Consider the following 7,425-nt stretch of genomic DNA (forward strand, 5'->3'; position numbering starts at 1 on the left):
TTTCTCACAACGTTGGGTTTAACGTTGGATCCCCAACGCCACCTCCAACGTGAGCATCAGCCATGTTACAAATAAAAGTTCTGTTTCTCTTCCAACATTTGAGGTAATGTTGGTGGTCAAACTTAGCCACCAACGTTGCTTCCTCTTGATCCTTTACATCTTCCTTCTTCAACCTCCTTCCATGCTTTCCTTCACCAATCAGCAACCAATGAATGCATCAAAGCTTTGCTAAAATCATGAGATTTCTTATCATTCTTAGCATACAAGTAATCATAGCATATATCATCATGAAATTACATTAAAATACTCATGGTTGAATGAACATAAGCATACATGGATTTCTACCGTAATGGCTTACTTATGACTCAAGAAAGTGCATAAAACCTATCAAAAACAAAGAAAAAGGCTAGTGAAACTAGGCTAAGATGCCCAGGCATCACAACACCAAACTTAAATCTTGCTTGTCCCTAAGCAAGTACTGAGTTATTAGGAAGAAATAATGAAACAGAAGGGAATATTCATATCAGCAAAGCATTATTTCCTAGTTGATGGGGTTTTATGCAGACAATGCAACAGCTCATTTCTTATTGATCTTTAGGCATAAAATGTCTCCTTCAAGCATCAATTAACACACTGTTATGACCTCTTATTATTTACTTATCCTTGGTGATTACTTTTCTTCATTTTCTTTTCCTATAGGCTTTTAGCTCAGTGTCATGTGTATAGCAATTTCTCAGCTTATTTGTGCTCAACACATTATTCACTACAGACACTTGGCTCACATTTCTTCTTAGAACATTGATGCCCAGCACCTCTTTGGGTTACTAAATATCTTGCAACTAGGTTGCTTTTGATAATAGACTTTCGGTTGATAATCCCGGGTTAGTTAACCCAAGTTACCAAGTGTTAAAGCACTCCATAGAACCTAATCATCCAAGCAGATCCTAGTACAAAGACACCACAGGCATATGTTCTAAGGTTCAAGCTATTGGTGTCTAGCCTTATTCTTTTCTTTCTTTTGTTTTTATTGCCATTTCTGGCTTTTCTTTTCTTTCTTTCTCTTTATTTTTCTTTTCTCCAAGGACTTTTATTTACTAAGATTCATATACAGCATGCTTATTTTCACGTAAAAAGAGAACAATCTATCCTTTCATTATAAGTGAGCTACTACATAATCAAACACATATACCACCACTTACTATTATTCTGCTGCTTGCTAACAAGGAACTCCTCTACTTCTTGTTCAAACGTTTCTTTTATTGAAATTGAAAAGACTCAGGGGACAGGACAAGCATTTAACAGGTGAAAGTGAAAGCATACATACTTAGACTAGCATACTTATTGCAGAATTAAACTCACAGGATGCAAAACAACTTAAACTAAAAGCTACCATCAACATTGGCACATCCAGACTTCTAATTTAAACATCCCAAAGCAAATGGAATTAAGTAACAATACAACCTCTTGGTGGCGCCTTCCAGCTCTTCTTTTGTCATCGTCATCCATAGCTCTTGCATCCTTCTTTGTCTCCTTGGATGATGGTGCATCGTTTTCTTCAAGAGATTGATTGGATTCCTGCAAAGTTATTGGAAGTTGTTTGTCCCCAAAGCACTTGAAACACAATTAGCATGCATGTATGCTTGTGAATACTAGAACTTAATTTGGTGTGTGAACACCAAACTTAGTTCCTTACCTAATGTAGCAGATTGAGTACATGCAGAAACCATCAAGCACTTTTTATTTAAGACAGTAGCTATGAACCATAGAACACTAATAGCTAGATAACTGACTAAAAACTAGAAAACAAACAACTCTTAAGTGATTTCTCTGATTGTTTGGAGCTGATAACTATTTATGCTGAGAGTGAAATGTGTTCTTAATGAATTTCATGGTGGAACACCAAACTTAGAATTGGACATTCACTCTTAAATTTCTTTGGTGTACAACACCAAACTTAGCTCCTAGCAATGCAGCAAAATCCCTTTAGTCCCTTATTGACAAGCTTATGAAAAGAGAATTACCTTTGGTTGGGTTGCCTCCTAACAAGCGCTCTTTTAACGTCACTAGCTTAACGATCAACCCCTTCAGTCGAGTCTGTATTTGGTCTTAGGCTTTTCCTTCATGTCACCCAAATAGTGCTTGAGTCTTTGTCCATTAACAATGAAGGTCTCCTGTGACTTTTCTTCCATAATTTTTATATGTCCATCAGGAGAAACCTTGGTGACAAGAAAGGGGCCTGACCACCTTGATCTCAATTTCCCAGGGAAAAATTTCAGGCGGGAGTTGTAGAGTAACACTTTCTGTCCTTCTTCAAAGCTTCTTGGTGCAATCTTGAGGTCATGTTTTTCCTTTGCTTTTTCTTTGTATGCTTTGGCATTTTCATAGGCTTGGAATCTAAATTCTTCTAATTCCTGCAGTTGCAAGAGCCTCCTTTCACCCGCAGCTTTGCTATCAAGATTCAGCAACTTGAGAGCCCAGAAAGCCTTGTGTTCAAGTTCTAATGGCAGGTTACAAGCCTTACCATACACCAATTGATATGGAGACATGCCAATTGGTGTTTTAAAGGCTGTCCTGTATGCCCAAAGAGTATCATCAAGCTTCTTTGACCAATTTTTCCTTTAAGCTCCCACTGTCTTTTCCAGGATCCTTTTTAGCTCTCTGTTTGATACCTCTGTCTGGCTACTTGTTTAGGGATGATAGGGTGTGGCAATCTTATGCTTCACTCCATATCTCAAGAGGAGAGTTTCTAGTGGTATATTGCAAAAATGACTTCCTCTATCACTGATGAGTGCTCTGGGAACTCCAAACCTACTGAAGACATTCTTTCTGAGAAAGTTCAGAACCACCTTGTTGTCATTTGTAGGGGTTGCAATGGCTTCCACCCATTTTGTTACATAATCCACTGCCACCAAAATGTAACTGTTTGAGTATGAGGTTGGGAATGGCCCCATGAAATCAATCCCCATACATCAAACAGCTCAAGTTCCAAAATGAATTGTTGTGGCATCTCATTTTTCTTGGGCAAATTTCCAGCCCGTTAACATTCATTGCAGTTCTTCACTAGCTCTCGTGCATCTTTGAAGATGGTGGGCCAAAAGAACCCACACTGCAAGATCTTTGCTGTGGTTCTTTCTCCTCCAAAGTGGCCACCATAGCAGAAACCATGACAGTTCCATAAGATTTCCCTTCCTTCAACCTCTGAAACACACCTTCTGAGCAATCCATCCGAGCATTTCTTGAATAAATATGGCTCATCCCAAATAAAGTACTTTGCATCGTTAATGAGTTTCCTTTTTTTATGCTTGTTGATCATTGAAGGAAACTCCCCAGTTGCCTTAAAGTTAGCAATGTCTGTGAACCAGGGTGCCTTATGAACCAGCATTAATTGCTCATCAGGGAAAAACTCATTTATACTTGATTTGTGGGTGCCACCTTCTTCACAAGGGATGCGGGACAAATTATCTGCCACTTTGTTCTCCACTCCCTTTTTGTCCTTAATCTCAATGTTGAATTCCTGCAATAGTAAAATCCACCTTATCAGTCTTGGTTTTTACTCTTGTTTAGCAAGTAAATACTTTAGTACAGCATGATCAGTGAAAACAATAACTTTAGATCCAATGAGATACGATCTAAATTTTTCAAATGCAAACACTATGGCCAGTAATTCTTTCTTAGTAGTGGTGTAATTCCTTTGATTTTCATTCAAAACCTTGCTGGCATAATATATGACATGCACTAAATTGCCCTTCCTCTGTCCAAGCACTGCCCCCACAGCAAAGTCTGATGCATCACACATTAGTTCAAAAGGCAAATTTCAATCAGGTGGGGCAATGATAGGTGCTGAGGAAAGCTCTCTTTTTAATGTTTCAAATGCTAGTGTGCATTTTTGATCAAATACAAAAGGTGTATCAGAGACTAATGGGTTGCTCAAAGGTTTTTCAATTTTAGAAAAATCTCTAATAAACCTTCTGTAAAACCAGCATGACCCAAAAAACTCCTAATTGCCTTGACATTACTAGGTGGAGGTAATTTTTCAATTAATTCTACCTTAGCTTTGTCTACTTCTATGCCCTTTTCTGAAATTTTATGGCCAAGGACAATCTCCTCTGTTACCATGAAATGGCATTTTTTCCAGTTTAGAACTACGTTGGTCTCTTAGCACCTTTTCAATACTAAGGCAAGATGATTAAGGCAACTGGGAAAGGAATCCCCAAATACTGAGAAGTCATCTATAAAGACTTTAATAAATTTTTCAATCACGTCCGAGAAGATAGATAACATGCAACGTTGAAAAGTTGCAGGTGCATTGCATAGCCCAAATGGCATGCGCCTGTAAGAAAAGACTCCATAGGGACAGGTGAATGATGTCTTTTCTTGATCTCTTAGGTCAACCACAATCTGATTATAACCCGAATATCCATCAAGAAAACAATAATATGCATGCCCTGCCAATCTTTCCAACATCTGGTCCATAAAAGGGAGTGGAAATGATCTTTTCTGGTTGCCTCATTAAGCTTTCTATAATCAATGCACATCCTCCATCCTATGACAGTCCTTGTAGGAATGAGTTCATTTTTCTCATTGGGTACAACAGTGATGCCTCCTTTCTTCGGAACCACATGGACAGAGCTCACCCATGGGCTATCTGAAATAGGATAGATCACTCATGCCTGCCATAGCTTCATCACCTCTTTTTGGACAACTTCTTTCATGACAGGATTCAATCTTTTTTGGGCTTGAATGGAGGGTTTGGCATCATCTTTCAGCAAGATCTTATGCATGCATATGGATGAGCTTATCCCTTTCAAGTCAGCAAGGGTCCATCCAATGGCATCATGGTGCTTTTGCAACACCTTGATCAATTCTTCTTCCTATTCCTGACTAAGGGCAGAATTGATGATTATTTGGTAGCTTCCATCACTTCCCAAGTATGCATACTTGAGGGTAGGGGGTAGTGCTTTTAGCTCCAGTTTTGGTGCTTCTTTCTCCTTTTTCCTTTCCGCCAAGCTATTTGGAGTAGGCAATTCTATTGAGTTAGCATCAGCAACCTTAACATTTAACAAAGAATCACTCTCAGTCAGCTCTTCCAGTTCTTCTTCAAATGTCTCTTGCATTATAGTTTCTACTGTATCTAGCCTCATATATTCTCCCATTGCCTCTGGTGGATAGCTCATAGCTTTGAAGACATTGAATACCATTTTTTCATCATGTAGTCTAAGGGTAAGTTCACCCTTTTGGACGTCAATGATGGTCTCAGCAGTAGCTAAAAATGGCCTCCCCAAAATGATTGAGGCTTTAGCTTCTTCCTCCATATCCAACACCACAAAGTCAGCAGGAAAGATGAATTCTCCTACTTTCACGAGCAGGTCTTCTACTATGCCATGAGGGAATTTAAATGACCGATCTGCCAGTTGGAGGGCCATTCTTGTTGGTTTGGCTTCCTCAATCTTCATCATTTTCATCATAGTCAGGGACATCAAGTTTATACTAGCTCCCAAGTCACACAAGGCTTTTTCAACTACTATTTCCCCTATGATGCAGGAAATTTGGAAGCTTCTTGGGTCCTTCAATTTTCAAGGTAGCTTATGTTGGATGATAGCACTACATTCCTCAGTCAGTATCACAGTTTCATCATTCCTCCAGCTTTTCTTCTTTGTCATCAATTCCTTCAGAAACTTAGCATAGAGTGGCATTTTCTTTAATGCTTCAGCAAAGGGAATATTGATTTGAAGCTTCTTGAAAATTTCTAAGAATTTGGAGAATTGGCTGTCCTTTGCATTCTTCATTAGGCCTTGAGGGTAAGGAGCCTTTGGGACATATGGCTTTAGAACTTCCTTTTCTTCTGATGAACTGGGAGTAGGTGTTTGTGTTTCTTCCTTGTCAGTTGAACTATCCTTTGCTTCCTTCTCTTTTGTATTCATTGCCTTCTTTTCCAAATCCTTTCCACTTCTGAGGGTAATACTTTGCATTCCTCTCTTGAAGCTGTCTCGGTGGCACCATTAGAACTGTAACTAGGAGTTTGTTTGGATAAATATCCCACTTGTGCTTCAAGTTTTTGAGTTGCAGCATCTTAATTTTGCCGATTGGATATTACTTCCTCCTTGAATTTTTTTATTTCTTCAACTTCTTTACAGAGGCTTGCAAGCATTGCTTCCATCCAAGCCATTCTTTCATCTTCCTGTGGTGAAGGTTGGTTGAAATTGTGGCATGAAGAGTTGTTGTTGTGGCTTTGGTATGGTGGCTGTGAGTAGGTATTTTGTGTGATATGGTAGGGTCTTTGGTTAGAGTTTTGGTGAGTGGAGTTGTTGTACTGGGTTGGATTATGTGGTCTGTGGTCTTGGCTTTGGCTTTGTTGGTTCCCCCACCCAAAGTTTGGGTGGTTTCTCCAACCAGATTTATAGCTTTTGGAGTAAGGATCATTGGTTGCCCTGAATGAATTTCCAAGGTAATTAGCTTCCTCCCAGTTAACTCCTTCTTCAGTTTCCAATTCCTCTAGAGGTGAGGGTTGAGTATGGATGGCTGCAGCCTGATTCTTCCCCATTTGCTTGGTCAATTCAGCAAGTTGCTTGGTGATCATCTTGTTCTGGGCCAAGATTACATCCATTTGATTCAATTCCAAGACTCCCCTGTTGTTACTCCTATCTAAGGCGTAAAAATACTCATTGTCAGCCACTGTTTCTATCACATTAATGGCTTTCTCAATGGTCTTTTTCTTGTTGAGTGATCCTCCAGATGAGTGGTCTACAGCCTTCCTGGATTCACAATTCAGCCCTTCATAGAAGATATGAAGTTGCACACACTCATTAAACATGTCAGGGGGCATTTCTTCATCAGATCTTTGAATCTCTCCTAGGCTTCATAAATGGTCTCACCATCTAGTTGTCTGAACGTCTACACTTCAGTCCTTAGCCTGTTGACCTTTTGTGGAGGGTAGAACCTTGTCAAGAATCTGTTCATCACATCTTCCCACGTTGTCAAGCTTTCCTTTGGGAATGTGACGTGGCGAAAATTGGCGGATTAAGAAACTAATAAAAGAGATACGTTGCAAGTACAGTTCTTAACCAACAAAAATCGCTTATCAATTTAGAAGGGTTGTCACAAAATTAGAATTAAAATACTAGGAGTATGAATCCCAGGTCGTCTCCCAACGAGTTGCAGAAAGGTATGCTATTCTATTGATCAGATGTTTTCCAAATTGGTTTTGAGTTTGATAACAGGAAATTAAATCAGAGAATTTATGTAATTTAAATAAAAATCTTGACCGGGAGTAGATTGATCGGAAGTTCTATCCTTGTTGGAGTCCTCCCAAGATTAATTGATAATTGAAGGTTGTTCTGCTCAGTTATCCTTTACTAGGTAGAGGAAAGTCAAGAAAGTTGGAAGTTTACTTCTAATCACAAGTTCTAATCCTTTCCCTTGGGAAGG

At 39.2% G+C, this 7,425-nt stretch overlaps 1 non-coding gene across 1 annotated transcript; it reads left to right on the forward strand.

Moving 5' to 3' along the window:
* Positions 1-6,805: 6,805 nt before the first annotated feature.
* Positions 6,806-6,912, forward strand: LOC148551014 (small nucleolar RNA R71). The gene has a single exon (XR_015893400.1). It is a non-coding gene; the product is annotated as a small nucleolar RNA R71 (small nucleolar RNA).
* The last annotated feature ends 513 nt before the right edge of the window (positions 6,913-7,425 follow it).

This window comes from Arachis ipaensis, chromosome B7 (assembly GCF_059453495.1).
Source record: "Arachis ipaensis isolate K30076 ecotype BB chromosome B7, ASM5945349v1, whole genome shotgun sequence".
In the NCBI taxonomy this organism is placed as follows: Eukaryota; Viridiplantae; Streptophyta; class Magnoliopsida; order Fabales; family Fabaceae; genus Arachis; species Arachis ipaensis.